Below are 26,809 nucleotides of genomic sequence, written 5' to 3'. Positions count from 1 at the left end.
GAGATGAATTATATTCTTTAGAAGCTGGATCTGAAAATAATGACATTAAGACTCAAGTGCCAACAGTTTCCTAGCATTGTGTTCTGTATATTTGCAGAAACCAAAATGAGGTGTTAAATATTTCTAGGCACTATCTTTAGATATGTATAAAATGCATTTTAAACAGTTTTTATCTGAAATTTTAACTACTCCTATTTTCCTTTCACAATTATTTAGAGAAAAAAATGAAGTGTTTTAATATTAGGTCTATTTTACTTCATTTCTTATTTTTATTCTGAAAGTTCTTGTACCAACAGATTTGACAGAGCCAATAATCTGGAATCATTCATTAACAAAATATCCAAATGGAGGTATACAATTAAAGATGTTAGATATGTACCATCTATTTCTTATAAAATGCACTGGTTAAAGATAGCTACTATTATAAAACCTTACATTTTATGATGCTTCTTAATTCATAGAACATTTTAATATGTTATTCCATTTGATAACTATTAGATCCACTATTCTATATGTAAGCAATCAAGTTAATTGTATGATATTTTTGGTATTAAATGGCACTTGAACGTATTAAAGACAATGGGCCATATTTCTATTTTTTGGCATGTGTTTTTGATTAGTTCTAATAGATTTTGTATTTCATCCCATGTACATTGTATCAAAAGTAAATTCGTGTGACCTAATGTTATTAAAATGCTATCCTCTTTGGTTTTCCTTTTCTCTGGAATATACCAGGCACCATGCAGAATATTGCAAGTTTACATAATATGGAACAGCAATATAAATTTTGAGATAGTAATTCTGTTGTCTTTTCACAATATACTGCAGTAGGACTAATGACTATACATCTCAGCTTTAGCAAGATCCAATTTTCCTATCTAAACCAAAGAGTAATTCCCAAGATTCAGACTTTCATTTTGCAAAGTTATTCCCTTAAAAATACACAAGGAACACCAAGACTGTAAAATAACAAAAATGTGTGGTTGTATGCAAAATCGTTGTCTTATAACGAAGTGATGCTTCTTTAATCACTTCCAAATTGTACATTCTGATTTCTATGTAACTTCCAGTATAATATATTGAGTACTGAAAGTTGCACAGGGTGGTTAATTTAATAATTACAATAAGAAGAAAAGTTTACATTTGTAAGGACAAATTATTAATAATATTTGGTGGGATAATGCTGAAGATGATGCTCTTTTTATGACTGTCCCTTCTTTAAATAATTTGAAAGAGTCCCAAAACCTGGGCTGTTATCCTAAGTAACATGTTTGAAATACTTCACGTTAGCCAGACTCTGAGGTTTCCTTGGAGTAAAACCAAGCATTGGATGTGTACCTTTGTTTTGTTTCAAGAGCTCTTTTGGGGTCAGATGTCTCCACTCCCAGTGCTTAATTCATTTGGGATAATGTACCACCAAAGCATTCATTATAGTTATGCTGTTTAACCCAAATTAGTGAAAAGACTTAAAATCTCACCATTTTCTAGAAATTATGGCTTTTTTTCAGTTTCAAAAAAGGATGTTTAACTTATACAAATACATCCAATAATCTCCTAAACTTGTATTTAATCTTGCATACATTTAAATTATTTCATCTTCCTAAAATAAGTACCTACCTCTTTAAGTAAATCTTACCAGTCTGCAAAATCCCAATTCAAAACCCACTTCCCCTGGGAAGCCTTCCCTATCTCTTCACTTCTATTTAAAATATAGCACATATTACCTATATATGCATGCTAAGTCGCTTCAATCATGCCCAACTCTTTGTGACCCTATGGACCTTAGCCCGCCAGACTCCTCTGTCCATGGGATTCTCTAGGCAAGAATACTGGAGTAGGTTGCCATGCCCTCCTCCAGGGGATCCTCCTGACCCATGAATCAAACCCTTCTGCCTTGGGTTCTTTACCACTAGCACCACCTGAAAAGTCACATATTACCTATACCAATTGTACTTCATGAGTTTACATATGTTTCAAATGCATTAGTCATGTTTCCCCAATTACACCTTAAGGAGAACAGGGAACAGAATCAACATAAATTGACATGCTGTAGACAACAGATTGGGCTACACACTTTATATATACTATCCCAGTTAAGTGTTCTATATACAAGATCAAAGTTTTATACATCTTGTTTGGCTTCCAAATTAGGGCCCTACTGGCACTCAAAACATACTTGTTTATTTGAAAAATAGTGTTAACTTCCTCCCAGAGATGCTATTATAGCTAGTAATGGCTATCAACTAGCAATTAGTAAAGGTCTTTCTCTCTGAGATTAGCTAATTTTCATGGTTCAGGAGAATTTTTATCACTTTTATAAAAGCTAAACATTTAGAGGAAACTTCATGAGGTGAGATAACTTTTTTAACTTCAATTTAATGTGTTTAATAAATACTCTTACCCTCCCTTCCATCCCTTCTAGGGATTTAGTGTGGAAGGAAAAGGTTATAGCACATGCTCAATCCAATTGCTAAATGATGAACTCTAGACTAAAACTATCTGTGTTCAAATTTTGGCTCCACCAACCTGAGCAAGTTACTTGAATTTTCTAAAGTTCTTTATCTATAAAGTGTATAAATATACTTTATAAGTACATACTTTATCTGTAAAGTATACAGTATAAACCTCTTAAGCATCTGTGAGAACTAAATGAGAAAATGTTTCCAAAGGGACTAGCATTCAGTAAACATTAGCTATTATTTCATTGTTATTTGTAACTTGTCCATACTCATTCCCCATCTAAGAACTTAAGATGAATAAATCATAGCCTAACCAAATATCTGAGAGAATATATACTAGATACCTCAGACTCTATTTCACTCTCATTAACCCAGTGTGAAAACCGGAGAGGAGCATAGTTTATCAGACCGAAGACCAGACATATACTCCAACTTTTCCCATATTTTGTCTTGTCTCTCTTCTTTAGTATAACCCCTTTCTTGTTTGGTTCAGTTCAGTTCAGTTCAGTTCAGTCTCTCAGTCGTATCCGACTCTTTGAGACCCCATGAAAGGCAGCATGTCAGGCCTCCTTGTCCATCACCAATTCCTGGAGCCTACCCAAACTCATGTCCATTGAGTCAGTGACGCCATCCAACCATCTCACCTCTGTCATCCCCTTCTCCTCCTGCCCTCAATCTTTCCCAGCATCAGGGTCTTTTCAAATGAGTCAGCTCTTTGCATCAGGTGGCCAAAGTATTGGGGTTTCAGCTTCAACATCCATCCTTCCAATGAACACCCAGGACTGATCTCCTTTAGGATGGACTTGTTGGATTCACCCTGGTCCAATTTGCTACTGGAGATAAATTCCTCAGTGAATGGTTCTGTTCCCTGTGAATTTGAGGTTCTTGATATCTCATCACAGAAAGAATTGAATGAGACACAAAATGACATGTAAGAAGTGGGTTTATTTAGAGAGAAACACACTCCATAGACAGAATATGGGCCATCTCAGAATGCAAGAGACCCCAAAATATGGCATAGTTTTGTGGTATGCTGCTGCTGCTGCTAAGTCACTTCAGTCATGTCTGACTCTGTACGATCCCATCCCTGGGATTCTCCAGGCAAGAACACTGGGGTGGGTTGCCATTTCCTTCTCCGATGCATAAAAGTGAAAAGTGAAAGTGAAGTCGTTCAGTCATGTCTGACTCTTCGCAACCCCATGGACCACAGCCTACCAGGCTCCTCTGTCCATGGGATTTTCCAAGCAAGAGTACTGGAGTGGGATGCCATTGCCTACTCCAAGTTTTGTGGTATAGACTGGGTTATTTCATAGGGTAATTTCACTATTCCACTTATTTTTTTGGGGGGAAGGGGTGCAGATTTCCAGGAATTGGGCCACCATCCACATTTTGGTCTTTCATGGTTAGCCTCAGAACTGTCATGGGACTGGTGAATGTGTCATTTAGGGTGCTAATATATTACAAAGTGCCTCATTATATGATGAGGCTCAAGGTTTATTGCAAGTCAAATATTCCACCATCTTGAACATAGTTTGTTCTAACCAGTGTTGCCATGTCGTATGGCTATGTCATTCTTTGAGAGGTTGTGTCCTGTCCCCTTTCCTTCTGTTTCTGTCCCCTTTCAGCCGTTATTCCTGCTTGTCTAAGATGATTTGCCATTGCTCTCTTCATTTCTTCTCATTCTTGGCCATCTACTGAGAATGAAGCTGCCAGGCTGATTCTTCTGATCTTCTGTGATGCAAACTCAAAAGGAAAGTGGTGGAAATTAAAAAAAGAAGCAAAATCCCAACCAAACAACCACAAAATTATAGTGCTCAGACTGGCTCAGAGGAAAGAGGCTCAGGGAGTTTTGGAAGTAAGAAGCATGAGAGCAACTACCACATTAAAAGCAAAAACAGAAAAGGATTTAAGAGGCAATACATTGGGCCTCTGTTCTCTTCGTGGCATTCTAGAAATAGAGATAGGGGAATTTAGTTATTTGGAAATAAATTTTTGGTTTCAAATCTATAACACTTGAAACTGGACATGGTCTATGGCTTTATAACAACTTCCTAAGCTAACAATTACCTAAGTGTATGACTGAAATTTATTATAAAGTATGGGAAGAAAATTTGTGGGCATATTTGTAGTGGTGTATTATCAAAATTCTTTCTTCTCATGTTGACTAGATAGCTTAAGCCTTGGGTTCCCCTAAGACAATCAATGAATCTATTCAATCAGCCTTAAACAACTGCATTCATTGAGTCACATTAGCCATCTGCATTTGTAATTTTTCCTACACACTTAAAAATACTTACTAGTTCTCTTATTTTATATTTTGTGTGCATATTAGTAGCTCAGTTGTGTCCTCCTCTTTGTGACCCCATGGACTGTAGCCTGCCAAGCTCCTCCGTCCATGGAATTCTCCAGGCAAGAACACTAGAATGGGTGACCATTCCCTTCTCCAGGGGATCTTCCCCACCCAGGGATTGAACCCAGGTCTCCCACATTGCAGGTAGATTCTTTACCACCTGAGCCACCAGGGGAGCCCATTTTATATTTTATAAGACATGTTTCTGCTTCTGTGTCTTCAGGAGAATCTTTAAATTCATAAACACTTTGTGAAAACTATATTTTTGTTACTGAATTCAAGCTCTTATGCCAGATGCATGATATTGTTGCTTAGTCACTTCAGTCACATCCAACTGTTTGTGACCCTTGGACTGTAGCCCACCAGGCTTCTCTGTCTATGGAATTGTCCAGGCAAGAATGCTGGAGTGGGTTGCCATTTCCTACTCCAGGGGATCTTCCTGACCCAGGGATCGAACCCACATCTTTTGCATCTCCTGCATTGGCAGGCAGATTCTTTACCACTAGTGTCACCAATGAGCTCAAACAAACCTAAACATTGAAATTTGGAGCAGAGAAATGTTTGTTGCAGGGCCACGCAAAGAGAGAGGGTGGCTTATGCTAAATAAAGGGGTGGGGGGGGACATTCTGATGTTTGTTTTTTTAGGAGAAGTTTTTAATAGAAAATATCTGGGGTAAGGGTTGTAATGTGTGTGATTTTCTCCTAATTGGTTGGTGGTGAGGTAACAGGGTGGTGCTCCAGGAATCTTGTGCTTAGTCTGGAGTTACCATCCTCCACTCGGGTGAAGACTTTAGTTCTAGACAAAAGAACTGAATGATACTGCTATGTATTTTCCTCAAGAAGGAACCAAGATCCTGCCTCAAAGCTGCAGTATTGTTTCTTGGCCGCTCCTCCCTTATTTCTGCCTCCACTCCAATCCCTGATTAGCAACTGTTTGAATCTGCCCTTTGAAACTCAGAAAAGGTCAGTGAGGCTGAATGAGGTCTATTTCTTACAAATAGGAAATGAGGAATAAGGAAAGGATTTGTACTGGGGAGGGCACCGCAGGCTCCTGCTCAGTTTCATATTCCCGCTGCGATCATTGTTAGCCTTTGGGGTCTTAAGAATGAATGGTCCCTAAGAAACAAAAACAGAGTATATATGTGTCACAGAAGGGAAAGGGGCAGGGCACAACTTTTGAAAGAATGACGTTGTCCAAGGACACAACATAAACTGATCAAAATCAAATGGTCCCAAGATGGCAGACAAGTAGACTTTGATTGGAGCTCAGACGGTAAAGAATCTGCCTGCAATGCTGGAGACCTGGGTTTGATCCCTGGGTCAGGAAGATCCCCCGCGGAGGAAATGGCAACCTGGTCCGGTATTCTTCATTCTTGCCTAGAGAATCCCATGGACAGAGAAGCTTGGCGGGCTACAGTCCTTGGGGTTGCACAGAGTGTGGGACACGACTCAACGACTAACACTACTACTACTACTGAAAGCGACTCTCTGTGACCCCATGGACTGTACAGTCCATGGAATTCTCCAGGCCAGAATACTGGAGTGGGTAGCCTTTCCCTTCTCCGGGGGATCTTCCCAAACCAGGGCTCGAACCCAGGTCTCCCACACCACAGTTGGATTCTTCACCAGCTGAGCCACAAAGGGAGCCCAACTACTAGAGGCACCACAACAGTTCCAAGGCACTGTCAAAAGACCAACGAGTGGGCGGTTGCCCAATTCCTGGAAATCTCCACCCCTCCCCCCAAATTGCTGGAATAATCCTCCCACTCATTAGCACATGAAATTACCCAGTCCATAAAAACTAACCACACCACATTTCACAGCCGCACTTGCCCTCTGAGATGGCCCACACTCTGCCTGTGGGGTGTCCCTTCTCTCTGAATCTGAATAAATCCACTTCTTATCTATCACTTGTCTCTCACTAAATTCTTTCTGTGATGAGACATCAAGACCCTGAGCTTCATTAGGTCCTGAAACCAGGTACTATGTGTTTTGGCTGGATTCTAGTCCCAGCACATGGGTTCAAGTCCCAATCTGAGGTAAATGGTTTCAAATGTACCATTATATTAATTCCAGACTGGACTTCTTCTTATTCTAGTGCTTTCCCCACAAATCCTGCAGGTTATCATCTTAAAACAACCTACCTATCATCTATCAACCTAAAATTTGACTGCTGAATTGTAGCAGAATATGTCACTACAAAATATGTGATTTTGGCATAATGATTATTTTGCACTCAAGACAATTAAGAAAAATCAGAAAAAAAGAAGAGCTCTCTACCTTCCCCCTATTTTTCTAAGCAGGACATAAATTTATAAAACTGTTTCTCCCCCTCCTGGAAGGATAGAAGTTAATCACCAGAGGCAACTCTAGATCCTTATCAGTCCATAGACAAAACCTGAGAATCCTAAGTAACAAATTTTACTGAATAGCCATTATCTTCCATTAGCTTCCCTATATATTTACATTTATCTTCATATTTATCTTCATAATTTGCTCCTCTAGATACTCAATGTCCTTTTCCTCTGTCTTACCATTTTCCTAAAAAAAATTATTGTTCTTTTGTTAAGGTGCCACACCAACCCAAGTTCTAACCACTCTTTTTGAGTTAGTCATCACTGAGTACTTCTATGCGTATGAACTGTGCATGTGTTTAAAAACTTGTTTTTATTCTCTTATGAATAATCTCTTGTTTGTCTGATTTACAAGGCATCAGCCAATGAACCTAAGATAAGTAGAAGGAAAATAGTCCCTCATGCTTTAAAACCTCTGTTCGCTTTTTAATTACTGCTGCTGCTCTTGTTGCTCAGTTGCTAAGTTGCTTCCAACTCTTTGTGAACCTGTGGACTGCAGCACGCCAGGCTTCCCTGTCCTTCACTATCTCCCAGAGTTTCCTGAGATTCATGTCCATCGAGTCATGTCCATGGATGCTCTCTAACCATCTCATCCTCTGTCGCCCTCTTCTCCTTTTGCCTTCAATCTTTCTCAGCATCAAAGTCTTTTCCAATGAGCCAGCTCTTCAAATCAGGTCACCAAAGAATTGTAGCTTCAGCTGCAGCTACAGTTCTTCCTTCTAATCAATATTCAGGGTTGGCATACCTACAGAATAAAATACCATTTCCATAGACGACTCTTCCAAACTAAGCAGCAACCTGTTTTTCCAACCACTCTTTTCCAACACATATTCTGTGTGTGTCAGTCACACAGTAGTGTTCAACTCTTCGCAACCCCATGGACTGTAGCCTGCCAGGCTTCTCTGTCTATGGAATTCTCCAGACTAGAATACTGGAGTGAGTTGCCAGTCCCTTTTCCAGGGATTTTCCCAACCCAGGGATCAAACCCAGGTCTCCCACATTGCAGGCTCATTCTCAACCTTTGAGCCACCAGGGAAGCCCCTGAGACTTTATTTGAGCAAATATCAATTCAAATTAGACAGCACCAAACTGAAAGGAGTTAAGAATGCTCCACTGACTGGGATAAAGCTTTTATAGAGAAGATAGAAAAACAGAGCAAAGACATTATTTGACTGGCTATAGCTTATGGAATTGCCTTATTTGGAAAAGCCTTATTGGATGTCTGTCATTAGTTGTCCTTACGTTTCTTTTTTGCAGATTCTAGCACACTGATCTTGGCTTACATTTTGCTTTGCTTACACAGGCCACCAAGGGTTGGAACCAACCCAGTCTAATGGCCTTGTTTAATTAAATGCATATAGATTCAATATATAAAACTTTATATATATACATTTATATATGTATAAAATATATTTTGCCAACAAATGTCCATCTAGTCAAAGCTTTGGTTTTTCCAGAAGTCATGTATGGATGTGAGAGTTGGACTATAAAGAAAGCTGAGTACCAAAGAATTGATGCTTTGAACTGTTGTGTTGGTGAAGACTCTTAAGAGTCCCTTGGACTGCAAGGAGATCTAACCAGTCCATCCTAAAGGAGATCAGTCCTGGGTGTTCACTGGAGGGACTGATGCTGAAGCTGAAACTCCAATACTTTAGCCTCCTGATACAAAGAACTGACTCATTGGAAAAGACCCTGATGCTGGGAAAGATTGAAGGCAGGAGGAGATGGGGATGACAGAGGATGAAATGGTTGGATGGCATCACCGTCTCAGTGGACATGAGTTTGAGTAAGCTCTGGAAGTTGGTGATGGAAGGGAAGCCTGGCGTACTGCAGTCCATGGAGTCGGAAAGAGTCAGACATGACTAAGTGACTGAACTGGACTGAACTGAAAATATATTTACATAAATATAAAATAAAAAATTTAATATGTATAAATATCATACATAATTTTAAAGTAGGATATTTATATTATATATATTTAACACATCATTACTTTAACATATATGTTAAAGAAAAATAAAGAGACATGGAAAATTGATCAGGAGTTACAAAATATCTGAGACAAAGTCCCAAAAAAGAAAAATAAATAGAAATAAATTAAGCAGGAGAAAATGGAGAGGGCAGAGGAGTATAAGGAGGAGCAAAGTCATGAAAGATAAAGAAAAGACCAAGTGTCAACTGGGTACAAGATGAAAGATTTATATCTAGGCACCAAAAGAACTAGACATTCTCCTTTAGAGTTCTCAATCTGAGGGCAGCAAAAGTGTGAGGGTGTAAAATCAATGTATTTTCAAACACAAAATGAGTTGTTTTACTTAGCAATTCTTTTAAAAAAAGTAACTGTGGTTTCTCTTCAAACCAACAAAAAAGGAATTGAAGAAATAGAAGTCATAGGATCTAAGAAATAGTGGCCCCAACACAAAAGAACCATGAAAAGAAATCCCCTCAGAGTGGGCTCTGTGGCACGTGAGAAGAAAAATGGTCAGAATTGGAACATGAATATCAAGGGTTCTAACCACAGTGTTTTTAAGAACAAAAGGATTAACCTCAACATGTTGTAAACTTGAAAGGCAGGATTATCCTGAGGCTGAAATAAAAGATCAAGTTTCTTCTTTCAATAAGGTCAATGAAAAGAAGATGGAAAACTCAAGGAAAAGAAAAGATTTATGTGAGGAAGCCTCGAAAAATACAAAGAAAGGTGCAATATGGGATGATTTTGAACTCCTCATGATGTGGAAGGAAAGAGAACCCCTTGACTTTCACTCTTGGAGTGTTATTTGTCACATGGATAAGGCTAGGTGAAACAGGATTATATCATTCTACCTAGTTCTGTGGTGATTAATAATTACTGTAATTATAATACTGAAAACATTTATTGGTTCTGAATTTTAAAATATAAAATAGGCAAAAGGTTATATAGTTAATTAATTATACTGATAATACATAACTTAAATAACATGAATTTGGTCAATGTAAAAAATAATGGCACAGCTAACAGAGCTAAGAAAATATGGAGGAAAGGAGGAAGAAAGATGTGGAGAAGCACTAATTTTTTTATCTTAATATTGGGACTTAAGGAGTTAATGCATGTCAACTTTGATAAACAAATACACAGTTTGGTAATAACATGACTAGTACAATATTAAGGGAGTGGAAATCAACTGGAAATAGAGTATAAGCTTGGCAAATTCATCACCCTTCAAGTGAAAAAGTAAAGAGATATTTTCAGTTGTAAATTTGGGGCTTTACATTTGTTAAACAATTGAAGGTGTTAATGTAAAATGGAGGTATAAACATACAATTTAACGCAGGAATTGCAAATTGGTAGCCCACAAGCAAATTCCACAAAAGAGGCCTTTTTTATTTTTTATTTCCCATTAAATGTTTGTAAAAATTAAGAAACATATCCAAAACATTCATGCTTCCCATTTTTCTTGAGAAAAAAAAGTGGAAGAAAGATCTAGCAGCGCTGAAGTTGCATTTCTGCTTGGGAGCAAATAACCAGAGCCGACAAACGGGCCTCCCTTGGATGGAGCTTGTGCTTTGCCACTGAGCACATTCCTCAGCCCTGCACCTGTGTTCCTTATGCCCTGCTTAATGTGTTTACTTTGCTGCCTGGTCTGTGAGACTGAAGTTCATGATCCTCGTTGAGAGTTAAGAAGTTAAACACCAGACGAACCACACATGGTTCAAGTTTTGTTCTTCTGCGGAAGTGGGAAGAGTATAGTTTGGAAGACAATAATCTTTCATTTCTACACTTCAGTACAGCTTGAACCAGCCTTTTCATTTTTATGTCTGATTGTCTATTTGTGTTTACTTTTCTATGTGTGTTTTTTTGTCTGCGTATGTCAATATCTACATCTTATCTGTGCCCGGCCACAAACTGGTTCAGAGACAAAGCTCTGGGAGGAATAAACAGACCCTAGTTTAGAAGAAGGGTCAAACACAAGTTGGAAGATAACTTTCAAGGTAATAGTTCGGTGCCAGGAGCCCATAGATGCTATGTGCATGCTCAGTCATTTTAGTTGTGTCTGACTTCTTGAGACCCCATGGACTGTAGCCTGCTAGTCTTCTCTGTCCCTTGAATTCTCCAGGCAAGAATAGTGGAGTGGGTTGCCGTGGCCTCCTCCAGGGAATCTTCCCAACCCTGGGATCGTACCCTTGTCTCTTATGTCTACCTGCATTGCCAGGGAGTTCTTTTCTGTTTGTTTTTTAATTAATTTATTTATTTTAATTGGAGGCTAATTACTTTACAATGTTGTAGTGGTTTTTGCCATACATTGACATGAATCAGCCATGGATGTACATGTGTAGCCCCATCCCACCCCTCAGGGTCATCCCAGTGCATTGGCCCTGAATGCCCTGTCTCATGCATCGAACCTGGATGTCAGGGGGGTTCTTTACTGTTAGTACCACCTATAAATAAAAGAAAAAATTAGAACAACTTATCTGCTGATGGATGTAATATACTGTTTCTCTGCTCCTGCTTGTGGCCAACTGTTAACTCCCACAAACAACCATGTGCTCCTCTACATTCCCTAGCCTTCTTGGCTGGATGTTGCAATTAACTGACTAGACTCTTGCAGACAAGATGTGGGCAGATGTAATATACGCTAATCCAAAGCCTGACCCATAAACCCTTCCCAAGCAACCTTTCAGACCTCTTTTCCTCCCTCAGCAACTTGAAAGCCAAGTGTTTAAGATGTCTTAGCTACAAGACAGAGGGCACCTGTCTCACCCATATTGGACTGTAATGTGAGCAAGAAAGGAGACTTTGTTGTGAGCTCTGGGGGATTTCTGTTCCAGCAGTTACTGTTTATTACCTAAACTAGTGCCTCTCAAACTTAGCATATTTCAAAATCACCAGGAGGGCTTGTTGAAACACAAACTGCTCACAGGCGATTTAATACTTTCTCCTACATACTGGCATTGAAGACATGCTTATTGTAACTTGTCTGCATTGAAAGGAAGATGTAGGAAGAATGGATGATGCCAGATTTTCAAGATGTAACATAAAGGGTGCATTTGTCATACTGAGATGACTATAAGCAGTCCAGAAAGTGATGACATCAAGTTACCTTGAAGCACAATTTCAACTGCAGCATGATTATGATCTTCTGGGAAACCAGAGGGCAGACAGATCAGCCTCCTCTGTTGAGAGGTCACCCCTGTTGAGAAAAATCATGGATCAAACTGCAGGTGAAAGTATAGGACAGAAAACAACCTGACATACCAACAATGGTTCAGTGTTCTCATGAGAAAGTCACATCATGGGGTCAAGAAAAGTGCCACCATCTCATACCTATATGTTGATCTATAACAGTTTTAAAGAGGAACTCTTCATTTCTGAATAAAAGCAGTAATAAAAAGTTACTTGTCAGAGGAAGGAAAATACCCAATAGGAATACCACAATTTTAAGTCAAGAACATTGGCAGAAAAAGAATGCATTTCTAATGACCAAGGAGTGACAGACTCAACCCTAGAGGTTAAAAGCAGTGATTAGACAAAATTCAATTTTCTTCTTCTCTTTTCAGATAGGAAAAATGTGCATCTGTGTAGTAGGTCTTTCAGAAGTATTTTTCACAACAGTGATTTTACCATATTACCAAATTTGTCACTGTTCCTTCTCAAAAAGGTAGTTTTGTATCCTCTTCAATAGCTTCATACCCTTCTTGTACACTCTGCCACAAGCCACACAAACAAGTCTTTCTTTTTATATATAATGATATAAAATATTGTTATTTTAGTATTTAACATACTAATATTTAATTTGTTAATTGCTTCACCATAATATGATAATAAATTATCCATATTTTCCCAGAAATTACTCTTTCTATTTCATTTATTTCCCTTAGATTTTTTGCATAGATGAAATCATAGAAATTCCTGCTTGGACATTGCTATTAATATTCCTGAGCAGAACTTTGTAACTTCTAGTTATTAATTGAGAGCCAAATGAGAACGGTCTGATTACATTATTTGACTTTTCCCATTCTACTTGCAATCCAATGGGATGTTCACTCTTGATGATATTAATTCTTCACATTTTAATTTTAATCTTAGTTTATAAGCCATCTGTTGTCCTTAGCTCTATAGGTCAAAAAATAGATTTAGTTTTTCGTCATCCTCTTGAAATTTGAATACAGATAATGATGAACTAGAATGGATTTTATTACCATTTTCATGTTCAAAAATTTTTTAATATTTCAAACTACTCAGGAAAAGATAGTTTTTAGTTCTATTTTACTCATGTTGTTTTTACAATAGAATTATTAATTATCGATTATTTAAAAAGCATTGTGCTAGGTGCTGATGAAGATTCAAACATCAAGAAGACACAATATCCTCTATCTTCTTAGAGCATAGAAGTAGGGTGAATTAATAAGTACTTATGGCCTTTCCTGGTGACTTAGTCAAGAATGTGCCTGCAATACAGGAGACCCAGATTCAGTCCCTGAGTCAAGAAGATCCCCTGGAGAAGGAAATGGGTACCCACTTAGTATCCTTCCCTGAGAAATACCATGGACAGAGGAGCCTGGTGGGCTACAGTCCATGGGGTCACAGTCAGACACGGCTGAGCAATTAAGCCACCACCAATGTGGTCCTGATAGTTATTTAAATGAGACAACATGTCCCAAATGGAGTCGTTTCTGCTAAGTCCACATCACCAAGCCAGGACTTAATACCTAACTTGATTACAGTTTCAGGCTCTCCAGGAGTGGAATCTTAAGTCAGTCTGAAATGACCTGGTCAGCACAAGTGAGGTAACCTTTCTGATAGATCCTGCTGCCTCCTAAAGGAAGGTGACCTTGCCACAACAATCTACTTTTTGCTAGTAACTTTCACCCCTTCTGCCTCCCAAAGTCTTCCATTTCATACATCTACTCGGAGCTCCTTTCTATTTGCTAGCTGGAATGTTGCCCAACTGCAAATCATCGAATAAAGTAAAAAAAAAAATCTTTAAAATTTACCCAGTTGAATTTTTGTTTTGTAACATAGTAAATATGAAGTTCCTTCAGAAAAGCAGAACTTAAGCACTATATATCAGAAGGTAGATTGTTTGCAAGAGGAATCGGTGCCGGTTTTATGGCCACCTGAATAAGATGTTGAACAAGTGTAGGGTATTGATTGCAGAGAAGGCAAGTGTAGATGGGAAGAGAAGGAGGTACTATACAGAGCATTTCAGGGCTGGAATAACTCTGGAGGGTGCTAATAAAGACAGTGGTGGGTATCATTAGTAATAAGGCTGATAGAAGGCATTACAAAGTTTCAACGTAACATTCAGGAGTGTGGAGTTTGCCCTGTGGTCCTCAAGGGTGTGACAGATGAGTGAGAGAATGACAGTTTTGTTTCAAGAAGATTTTCTGATGACAGGTATGTACAAATAAATTAAGGAAAGCCTGAAGATCAGATTTAGATGATGGGAGACAAATTGTGTGGGAAAGCCAAAGGAGAAATCAAAGAGAACTCTGAAGCTGAAAGGCTGGTTAACAAGGTGAATGATGACTTTGTATGCTACAAAAAAAGAAGTCAGGAAAGAAGCTTGTTTGAGGAAACATGTTACTACAGACTTGTAAGTTAAAAATGATACTGGGATACAGGAGGGGAAAGGCAGAGCGGTAAGTGCAGAAATGGAGCTGGAGCTCAAAAGAGGGCTGGGCATTAGTGTGAAAGATTTGGAAAATGCCTGAAGATATAGGGGGGTGACTGAAATCAAGTGGAAGAGTTTGGAGACAGAAAGGTAGAAAGCTAATACTTATTCAGGACCAGCATCATTCAATTTACTTTATTCACACTAAATTCAAACACTAAAACTGACATAGCTCCCGGAACCTCTATAATAGAGAAAATTGTCAACTGTGTCAAATGTTACAGAAAGAGGTAAACCTAGGGATCTCTGCCTTGGGGATTAAAATCATGACTGAGAGAAACTATATAAGTAGTCTTGTTTATTTCCTCAGGTCAAATGGAGATTTGGCAGTTAGCTAGGCCATCTGACAGAGTCTGAAACCAAACAGGGTAATTCCTACCTCCCCCGATCCACCTGGAGTCTGAATCATTCATTTGGATTTTCCAGAATTGACCACATCGTGTTGTAACGCTCTGTCTTCTGGCTAAACAACATGCTTCTTAAGGGTAGGGCTTTGGCCTCACAAATGCTTTACCCTTAACAAAGTTAAGACATTTTTAAGTAGTTGAATAAAAATGGGCCTCCATTGTATATAGATCCTAAACCATTTTAATTAGGAATAAAAGAGAACCACTGATTCAGTTTCAGGACCAGTAGAATGCTGGTGAACAGAGAGCTACTGATGATAAAGATAATTTAGAGGCCGTAGGATTAGACAGTAGGTCAATCTTCCCACTGCTATCAGAGAGAGAGGTTTCATGGATTAATTGTCATTCCCAATTTACAAATGAGTTTATAGAAGCAGATGGTTAAGTCACTTCTAGAAGACCATAATGTGTCAACAAGAGATCAGAACTTGAAGGAACTGGCTTAGCATAGAGCTCAGAGTCTGTAACTTAACTGAGAGTTTCCCTGAAACTCCGAGTCTCAGCTAAAGTTTTTCCCTGAGGTATGAAGGTTTTCCCTGAGGTTCATTTAACATGAACAACTCAGAGGAAACACGCACCTTTTGTTATTATCTTTTTAAAAAACCATATCTTCTTTATTAAAGACAAAGTGGGAATTTCTGAATGAAAAATGAAAATTAAAATGGTAAACCTTACCCCACTCCTACCCTCCCCAGAAATAAACATGAACTGCATGATGGAGAATTACGTGACAAACACATTTACTCATGTCTTATCCAGAATCTTCAAAATGATTAAGTGGATTGTCACCATCGTTTGTGAGAGGTATATTAGATATTGGTTTAATGGGTTTATTTCTTCAATACAACCAGGAATAAGCTGAGGTGAAGTCACAGGTTCTTTTTTGACCTCGGTGCAATCTTGAAACAGGGCACGGAAGAGTTAACCAGAGGCCCAGACTGTCTCCTGCCCATCAGTAAGGAGTGAGCGCTGCAGCTGAATGTCAACAGCTCCTGTGAACTTGGGTAACCCAGCTGAGCCCTCTGCTTGCCAGCGCTGGAGGAGGTAATCAGCTTGACCCGCATGACCTTCCTGAGGCCACGTTCTGTCCTGCATCTGGAAGCTTCTTTGCATATGCCTCCTACATGCTGCTCTGCTGCACCCCTTTGAGAACTGAACCTGAGTCAGCCTTAAGAGGAAACACAATATAAATTAGTCAATGCTGTTTGCACAATATTGTAGGTGATTAGGAAAAATAAAACCTCAAGATTTCCAGGAACAACTATGACAACGGCCCTTCCGGCATTGAAGGTTATATAAGAGTTCTGTCAGCACCTCACGGTTTCTTTGTGGAAGTTGTGTCTCATCAAATGCTTTCCACTTTCTGGTTTTGCTAAATTGATTTGCTATTGTTTTATTGTTTACTTGTCACTATTTTCATTGCATCCCAAGGATGCCACACACCCAATTTACATCATATATTAAGAGTGTATGTCCTGTGATTTTTGTTGGATTTTGAAAGAACATTCTATGTATTCTGTTCAGGAAAAGAAACTCGATCAATAATTAAACTCCCCTCTATCTGTGCCTAAATACACTGTCATTAAAAGAATCTTATTCATGAACAGAGAGTGTGAATGCTAATTCTGCTGTTTAATTTCACAGCTTACATAGCCAAGTAGAGCACAGCCAACACCATGTGCATGCTAAGTCACCTAGTCATGTCTGACTCTTTGTGACCCCATGGACTGTAGCCCACCAGGCTCCTCTGTCCATGGGATTCTCCAGGCAAGAATATCAGAGTGGGCTGCCATGCCCTCCTCCAGGGGATTTTCCTGACCCAGGAATTGAACCTGCATCTCTTTCATCTCCTTCATCAGCGGGCTTGTTATTTACCACTAGCACCACCTGAGAAGTCCATGAGTTATTATATTTTTAAATTCATTGATTTATTTATTTATGGGTCAACATTATAATAAAACTACAATACATCCCCAAGAACCACAAAACTCCAAATACAAGGTACCACACACTCTTGTCCCACAGAGGGAATAATTTAACCATGTGTCTTTGTAATGGACCTCAGAATCACTATTACAAAGACACGTGTTCCCATAAAAGTAAGGAACAGTGATTTGAATAATAAAGATTACCCTGCTATACAAATCCATAAATAAGTCTCACAACAAATATACAGTTTATACTCCCATGAAAATGGGGCTTAAATGTAACAAAAAAGATTTAATTGCCTTAAACCTATGGTGGTGGTTCAAGACTCCAACTCAAAGGCACATTATTCTATACAGCAGCTCAAGTCTTCATTCTTACCCTAAAGCAAATTTACCCCCAATTATATTTATTATGTGTGTTCAGTCTTTAGTATGAAGGAATGCTTGATCATGTCTAATGAGTTTTGCCTTGAAAAAAACTATATGGTGCAATTTCCTTTGGTTTTTATAATAATAATTTTTAAAATCCTTATTTAAGAAATTGCTCCAGAAAAGATGAGTTCTTTACTGGATGCTCAGCCACCATCATTACTTTGCAAATCAAAGGAACAAAGAAGATACAACTTCAGTGCCGGCAAAGGAAACAAGCAAAGTTGGAATTCACAATCTGTGATCAAATACTATAAAATACTGCGTAGCCTTCTTTGGACAAGCACACATGGTTAGACTGGGGAAAAAAAAAAATAGAAGCCTGCTAACAAGTCTATATTAAGCTTAACGTTATACTCTCAACTTGGTCCTAAGAGAAACAACAAAATTATGAACCCTAAGATGAGCTGAGGCAACAGATGGTAAAGATTACTTGAGGGAGATGACACCTATATATTTGACCACAACTGTCAAACATACACAGAAAGGCTAAATAACAACTGCATTTAACCCAGACTTGCCCGTTTCTGGCTCAAGCCTCTTGTAACTGACAGCTTAAATATCTCTAAGCAAGTATCTTAAGAGTGTAATTCCTAAGGGAGGCTGACTTTTCAAAACACATGCCACGTGCCCAAGTAAATCATGCACATAGATGGGGCTCTAACAACCAAGTCAAACTCATAAAATATATTTTTCTTGTTGATTTTTAAAAGCCCGTTAAGATTGGATTGCATGATAGCTAGTCATTTCAGCAAAGTCTAAATTTATACAGAGCGTTTGCCACTAGAAAAGTGTCACATGTTTGTTTTGACCCTGGGACACTGCTTTTCACAAAAATTTGTAGAATCTATCTCTATGAAAAGTCAATATAAAAAGCAAATCTGCTTAATCTAATGAGATTGTACTGTATTGCATTGTAACAGCACAGAAGAAGTCTACTGCTTAGCGGGGAGTGTCTTTTTTTTGCTTCTCTGACCTGCATCACCAGCACCCCCACCCACACTTCCTCCAAGGGCGAAAGTGTTAGTCGCTCAGTCTGGGTTGCCATTTCCTTTGCCAGGGGAACTTTCCAAACCAGAGATTGAACCCATGTCTCTTGCATTGTAGGCAGATTCTTTACCTTCTGAGCCACCAGAGAAGCCCCAAAAGGGAGAAAAGCTTTGTCAAAAGACTTCCTGGTAAATTAAAAGCACTTTGTGGATAGTAAGAGTGTGCATCGCACCAGAATGAGACCTAGTTATTCAGTGTTCTCCAAGATGTGTCCCTGCTAACTCGGGTCAATCAAATGCCTCATACCTGAAATGAACGAGTAGGCTTCTGAAACTGCTCCAGTAACGAGGCTAAGACAACAAATACACAAGTTTTGCATAGCTCCATATTTCTATGGTCAAAATATGACTTGCACAGTTTAGTCCCCAAAATGGTCTTTTGAGGTTATCCTTATTGAGGATACGAAATGACTGTGTGTTATACACTAGGTCCTAGGAAGATGGATAATTCTCCCTTTGCAGGTATTTATGCAGAGCAGACTCTGTGATAAATAAGGGGAAAGAAAGACAACGAAGACACAAGCTTAATCTTAAGGAGTTTCCACTCCAGCTGAAGAAAGAGACAAGGAACAGTTACATGTAATAAAATTGTGTAATACCATAATAGAACTATGAGTCAAGTCCTGAGAGTGCCCAGAGATGGAGGAAACCACTGGTTTTATCTGAGCAACTAGACAAAGGCCTCTCAGCAGAGGTGACCCGAGGCCTTCAGGGATGCCCTTGAATTGGATGCAGGACTGGAGATAGGACATACCACTTGAGATGCATATTTCAGTGTATAGCCCTGGTGCTGAAAGCAAGGTAGAGAAGGGAAACAAAAAAAGCTAGAAGTCTGGGCAACCAATTTTTAAAATATATCTAATGTGAAAAATCCCAAACATTCACAAAAGAGAAAAAAAATAATAAATAACCCCTCAAATGCCATTAATCTAGATTTAACAGTTCTCAGAATTTGAGTATATGTGTTTCATCTACCTTATATTTTTTTTCCACTTTTTCTTTTCTTTCTGAGTTTTTTAATATATCCCAGGCATATATCAGTCACCTCCTCTGACTTTGTTATGTATCTCTCAAAAAATGGGCATTGTCTTATCACAAACAAAATTGATGTTAATTAAGGACCATCTGAAGAAGAAAGTGGCAACCCACTTCAGTATGCTTGCCTGGAGTATCCCATGGACAGAGGATCCTGGCAGGCTACAGTCCATGGTGTTGCAGGAGTCAGATAACGACTTAGTGACTAAACCACTACCATGAACCATCTAATAACTGGCCATATTGAATTTCTCCACTTTTTCAAAATTATTTTTTCACATGGTTAGTTTATTAGATTGGCAGCAGATTTTCTTTTTAAAGCCCAAATGCCATTGCATGGGTTTGGATAGTATCTCACAGGAGGGCTGAGGGTATTATGTAAATAAATCCTTGTTGAACAGCCCTCTACCTAGAACAGTGCCTGACTCAGCATTAATCCTAAGTCATTGTTTGCCAAATTGCACTAACCTGAACTGAATAAAGTTTTTAAGTTGAGTACCATTTTATCAGTGTTCAGTTTCAATATAACTCTGGTGACTCTAGGTTAGACGTTGGAAGGCCTGATCTAACAAAAAGTTTGTATACTCAGGGAGCCTGTAATATATGAGATCAACATTGCAGGTGAAAAGATCATGAACTCTAAACTGGAACTTTATAAGACAGAAGTTACCAGTTTATGGATTTACTGAAATGCTAAGTCTTTGAGCCTTCTGGAACATGGAAAGGGGCCATAATTATCCTTGAATATCTATATAGACTAATATCTGAATAGACTACTATCAAAGATACAGTAGATCTTTCTCAATCAAGGGAAAAATGTATCCTCTAGTGATTAAAGAATTGTTTTTGAAATATGTGTTTCAACAATGTTCTGTTTGAGTTATTCTTGGACAAACCTGTGTATTTTCTCAGTACCTAGTAAGAAACTGCTGGAGGAGAAAGGTCCAGCAAAATTTCCACACCCACTTTATAATTGGATACATTCTTATATGTTTCTTATCTCACTGTTTCTTTGTTATTCACAATTGGTAAAGCATATAGGAGGAAAATCATTGCCTACATTTAACATGTAAGTAAGCTGAGGTCCAGAGAAAATGGCGGCCATCTTCAAGGTCTCAAAGCTAGTTATTAGTGGAGGCAAGATTTGAGGTCAAGTGTCTGCTGCCACTGTGTGGTGCTGGGTTGTTTCCATTTCTTTGTGACCCCATGGAGTGTAACCCCACAGTCTCCTCTGTCCATGGGATTTTCCAGGCAAGAACACTGGAGTGAGTTACCATTCCCTTCTCCAGGGGACCTTCCAGACCCAGGAATTGAACTCATGTCTTCTGCACTGATAGGCAGATTCTTTTACCACCTGCCACTTGGGAAGCCCACTGGGAGGTCAAGAGTCTGGACACTAAGAAGAGCACCAGTGGTTTTATGTTTCTACAATTTCCTTGATATTTATTTTCCACTTCTAGCACTGTTTTGGTTTCATTTGTCCTGTAGCACCAAATGTCCTGTGCAGAAGAATCTGGAAAGCAATGAAGATTCCCTGTCCTTGTGGGTGGGCCAAGTAAATAAACCTCAAGCAGTTTGAAGATTCCTTGAGAGCTGTCAGCTTCCTCTTCATATTTTTTATAGGTTCTTCAGTCTCCATTATAATTTTTGACAATTTCTTCTAGGATATAGACAGAATCCTATTTTCCTCATAAAATAAACTTCTTCTATTAGCAACTGGTGATTCAAAATGATTTGAACTACTTATTATGCAAAATTGGTGTATATATATATATATATATATATACACACACACACACATACCAATTGGTATTGTCCAACTCTGTGACCGCATAGACTATAGCCCACTAGGCTCCTCTGTCCATGGGATTCTCCAATCAAGAATATTGGAGTGGGTTGCCATTTCCTTCTCCCAGGGATCTTCCCGACAAAGGGATCAAACCCACATTTCTTATGTCTCCTGCATTATCAGGTGGGTTCTTTACCTCTAGAACATCTTGGAAAGCCCCTCTATGGATAATTTTTTTTTTTAATCAAAATCCATTTCAGAAATTTTTGTGTTCAATTTGTTTATAGTATCCATAATGTGTGGACAAGGAAATAACAACTCACTCCAGTATTCTTGGGCTTCCCTTGTGGCTCAGCTGGTAAAGAATCCACCAGCAATGAGGGAGACCTGGCTTTGATCCCTGGGTTGGAAAGATCCCCTGGAGAAGGGAAAGGCTACTCTAGTAGCCACTCCAGGATCCTGGCCTGGAGAATTCCATGGACTGTATAGTCTATGGGGTTGTAAAGAGTCAGACATGACTGAATGACTTTCACTTTCATGTTCTGGTATTCTTGCCTGGAAAATTCCATGGACCGAGGAGCCTGGCGGGTTACAGTTCATGGGTTAACAAAAGAGTCAGATGCAACTTCACATGCATGCATTGCATTGCATCCATAATATGTACACTGTGTGGCTATATAATCAGACATTAATACTGCCTAAATTCTGACCATATTAAATTTTAGTATAGAAATCTTTATAATATCAGATTATAGTGCTAAAATGAACAGAACAAAAATTAGTTCTGGTTCAATCATTCCACAGCAAATTATCATTAGTCAATAATTATGAATAAATGTATATGTTTCTTGCATTATATTACATTAATTACAATAATATGTATTAATCTTGCATTAAGATATGAGCCACAAGTTCTACATTTAGCTTTCTGTTGCTGTTCCTTGTGTGATACCCATTTTGTTCAGCTCGTGGTCTTGTTTCCAGTGTTACTGTCTTTCCAAGTCATTTTTCACTTTTACCTTAAACAATGTCATTATAAAGTTTTTCTAATTTTTGAAAGTGAAATTACTTTGTACAAGTGTCCTTAGAAAAGATGGTATAATAGGCAAGTTCTGTAATTTCTAAAACCTCAGGAAATTGGTGTAAGATATAAATGAAGATTATTTGGGATTTTTTTTTTCATCTAGAAGCCCCAGAAATTTAATTGTAAGATCGATTGTTTCCACTTACAAGCCAAGACTGTGATAGGAGCTATATTTGGTTCCAAAATCTTGTTGCAGAGGGTTCTGATTGAGATCACGCTCTTGCCTTTTCACACAGTGATTTCTCAGAACACTCCACTGAGATAGGTGTTAATTTCTATCCTCCTTTATTTCCTACAAGTGGAATTAGAGTGAGAATGTTCAACCAGCTTTTTTTTTTTCTTTTAAATTAACTTGTAGCACTTTGAACTCTCTTGGAAATGAAGGAAATTCATCCACCTAGATTGGGGAATTGTGCAGATTTACAAGCCTTAAATTTTGCTCTTCGTTTTGTTACCGTTTTTGCCAATGGTGAGTACGAGGGGAGATGTCGTTGACACTGAAAATATTTCTTAAGAAAGAGGAAGAATAGATGCTATTAAACTTATCGGAGCTGTTGCATTTCAAAACAACAACCAAAAAAGGCAGTTTTAGAATAGTGGAATTAAACTCTACACAAAATGGGTGTTAGTGCATGGGGATTCGCTGGGGAGATTGAGGCAGGACCAAGCTTGCTTCATCAAAATACGGTATTCAAGAGGGATGCTGGGAGCACTGCAGTGACTGTGTCTTAAAAGTTTGGTTTTTGCTACAGCACTGAGCTGGGGGCCTTGTGGAAAACAGATGTTTAATTAAAGCCTTGCTGCATGAATGCATGCATGGGTCCAGGTTGATTCTGAAATAAAATTCACATTCATATGACACGGTATCTCCCAAAACCTCTTAATTTCAACACCTAACTTCTTGAGACCTCTAGAAGGAAACCAGGTCATCTTTCTTTCTAAAATGCAAATCTGGTCCTGATATTCTTCTAGCTAATCACCTTCTGTGGCTCCCATGTACCCACAGGAATAAATCCAGGTTCCATAGCCAGACATAAAAAGCCCCTGATCCTACCTCAGACTCCAGCTTCATCTCTTCCTCTCATTTTTCAACCCCTTCCCTTCCACCCCAAATGAATTAGAGGTGTCAACCAGCATCCTGTTTCTGCACTTTTGGGTATGCTGTTCCCAGCATTCATGCTCTTCAAGTCCCTGGTTAATCACTGTTCTGCTGCCCATTGCTCAGTAGTGTCCGACTCTTTGTGATTCCATGGACTGTAGCCCTCTAGGCGCCTCTGTCAGTGGAATTTTCCATGCAAGAATACTGGAGCAGGTTGCCATTTCCTCTTCCAGGGGATCTTCCCAACCAGCGATCTAACCCATGTCTCTTGTGTCTTTTGAATTGGCAGGCAGATTCTTTACCTCTGCGCCACCTGGGAAGCCCTGGCTAATCACTACTTGTCTTTTAGTATTAGTGCAAAGCTCACCTCCTCTGAGAAGCTCTCTCCTGCATCCTGGTGTCTGACCTGAGTTCTCAACACTTTCTGGCACAGGGAAATGGAGTTTGCTGCCCTCTGTCCCCCTGACCTGCTCTCTGAAGAACCTGGATTTTTTTCACCTTTAAATCCAAGGCACTCAGCATCAATGTGGCAGGTACACAGTAGGTATTGAAACATGTTGGGGAGAAAAAGGTCAGGGAAAGGGAGATAAAAACCAGAATGATGGGAAGGAAGGGGAAGAGAAGGAAGAAAGAAGAGGGGAAAAGTTGCTGTTGGTTCAGATCATATTTTTAGGCTCTGAGAGCTAGAAAAGAGCTCTAAAAAGAAAACAATGCTCAACATTAAAAGAAAAAGGAAAAAAAAAAACTTACTAAGAATGGGATATTTATTCTAAAGAATTAGCTTTTATATTTTGTAAATTGTTCATAGGCTTAATCGCAATAATTTTGAATCCATTCCTCTTGAGTGATTGCATGATTTAAAAAACAAAAGCAGTAATTTTCTTATTAAAGCCTGCATTTTGAAATCAAAGAAAGCATGATTATTTCCAAATTCATTTGACTCCAACATTGAGATGAAAACCCAATTCAGAAATAAAATTTTCAGTCTAAAATATTTTGTTGAAATGCCAAGTAAAAAAAAAAAATTAATTATTTTGCAGTTTTTTGATGTGTTTTGGGGTCATGAGATAAGTCTATTTTACTTCCTCTTTATCACGGGCTGGAGGTTTTTAACTATTTATGGGTTTCACTGATCAGCAAGTTGGGGTAAACCAAACCATTCTAAGGAGTTGGAATTTTCATAGAAGTGGGGCTTTCTTTAAACTTGGTTGCCTTTAAAGAGAACTTTAGATATATTTGAATATCTTTTCTATAATATGCAAGTATGCAATCATTTGGAGAAAAAAATACAAATAACTAGTCATGCTAATTATAAAATCTTACACTGCGATATAAATTCCTAAGTTTAAACAGAGGTTGGTGCTGGGGAAAGAGGATGTGCAAAGCACAGAAAACCACCTTAGACTGTCAAAAGATGGTTTTCTTTGCTCCTCACACACATTCCCCACCTCATTCCAAACTGCCTGGATGATCAGGGACCTCATGAATACAAACACAATGTATGGGGCAGAGAAGATTGGAGTTTGTCTCCAAATGTGCAAGTGAAAACTCAAGCTCCTTGCATTGATCATTCGCCTATGATAGCCTTGCTTTAGTTGTAACCAGGTTCTTGACCCCTCAGCAACCTTTCTACTTATAAACGTTGAGAAATCTACATATCTGCCAGATCAAGAAGCCCTGACCAAGGCCAGCCAGTCCAAGGCTATTCAGCTCAGAACAGCAAGTCTGAAATAAAACTGAGAACCTAAGTCTTGGCTTCCCAGTTGGTCAAACTCCTAGACCACAATGCACCATCAGAGCAAAGACAAATATCAAGGTTCTCCAGGGCAGTCTCTGTTTGTTTACAGACAGGTTTGCAGCCTTTCCAAAGCCCCATTTGTCCTAATTTCTTCTTCCTGTTTGCAACTTATAAGTATTTCTGTCTTCCTTTCCCCTTACCTAACGTATTTATATAATCACTTTTACTCTTTTGTTTGAAATGGATCCTGGGAGAAACTGAAGAATGAAATGGAATAAAATGACAGGTTCTGGGTTGTCTGGGAGCATGCTTATGTCAAGATATTGGGACCTATTTAAAAATCGCATGAGCACCAGAGCATATTTTACATAAAAAATAAAAGGTGCTTTGAGCACCAAACAACTTCAGGCTCTCCCCACAAGTTCTGAATCAGAGAATCTTAAGACAATGAGGAAGTGATGCAAGTTAGATCATAAATTGATTAGGCTCCTTTCAACGGAAGTGCAAGGGTGAACTTGCCCAAACTTACATTGTAAATAAAACCTTACATTGTAAATAAAACCTTACATTTTCAAAGTGTCTATTTAAATACACAGGTGTATCAAGAATCACATAAGACAGATTCATAGTCAATGTGCAGCTTTAAAACACATGATTACTTTGACAAAACTGGACAGCCTAGAAATAATGTAGGAGAAGCAAATTTAACACAAGAATGCTAACACTTGAGGGAAAGCAGGTTCCTCTAGTGAAGATCATGAAGGTAGACCAGCTGCTGTTGAACTTTGAAAGTGAACTTTGAGCACCAGGAAAATTTTAAGGTTAGAGATACTAGTTTTATTTTTATCTAATTTCATTTAACTTCATTCCTTGATGTAGGAATTATAAGCTTGTCCTTACACTATCATTAAAAGCCATGATCGGGTCAATATTTGGTTCACAGATGTAATGGATATACACTATTTCTATCAGAAATCAAGAACATATTCTTACAGAGGCAATTTTTTTTTTTTTCCTAGTCTGTAAATTTTATACCATTTTCCTCTCTAATTCTGTTGTGGTTTCTCAAGTCTGTTTCTCTTGGTTTCAAAATCTGTGTCTCCAGACTTGAACCCAGGAGGAAAAGAGGAGAGCTGCCTGGTCATTGGAACGTCCACGTGGTCACCAGGCCAAACTAACCTTACAGCCAGCAGAGTCAGAAGTGCCCTTGTGTGTCTGAGATCAGGCAGCTGCAGCCTCAGCGGCCCAGGAGCAGTCAGCCACAGTGACCTCTTGTGAGGAACTTGGCCATGAGTCCTGACCCCTGGGTGGGGCTAGAGTATTGCAATCAAACCCCATTGCCTAATCCTTTGAACTCCAGAGGAACCAAAAAGGAGCAAGGATGGGATGAGTCTTACCACAAAAAGGGGTACAGAAGAAAGAAGAGGAAAGATAAC

General features: G+C 38.8%; 1 long non-coding RNA gene across 2 annotated transcripts in view; it reads right to left on the bottom strand.

The window, feature by feature from the left end:
- Positions 1–3,384: 3,384 nt before the first annotated feature.
- The window catches only part of LOC110148029 (uncharacterized), a 47,808-nt gene continuing 24,383 nt past the window's right edge, over positions 3,385–26,809 (bottom strand). The window contains exons 6-7 of one of the 2 annotated variants that reach the window (XR_011483483.1): positions 12,242–12,331; positions 3,385–7,908 (exon numbers count right to left, since the gene is read on the bottom strand). This is a non-coding gene — a long non-coding RNA (uncharacterized lncRNA). Of the gene's footprint in view, positions 7,909–12,241; positions 12,332–16,038; positions 16,391–26,809 lie in introns of those variants that run through there. The other variant, XR_011483484.1, reaches the window with a different exon arrangement.

Source organism: Odocoileus virginianus, chromosome 25 (assembly GCF_023699985.2).
Source record: "Odocoileus virginianus isolate 20LAN1187 ecotype Illinois chromosome 25, Ovbor_1.2, whole genome shotgun sequence".
NCBI classification, from domain to species: Eukaryota; Metazoa; Chordata; class Mammalia; order Artiodactyla; family Cervidae; genus Odocoileus; species Odocoileus virginianus.
This window is presented reverse-complemented; position numbering and strand designations above follow the sequence as displayed.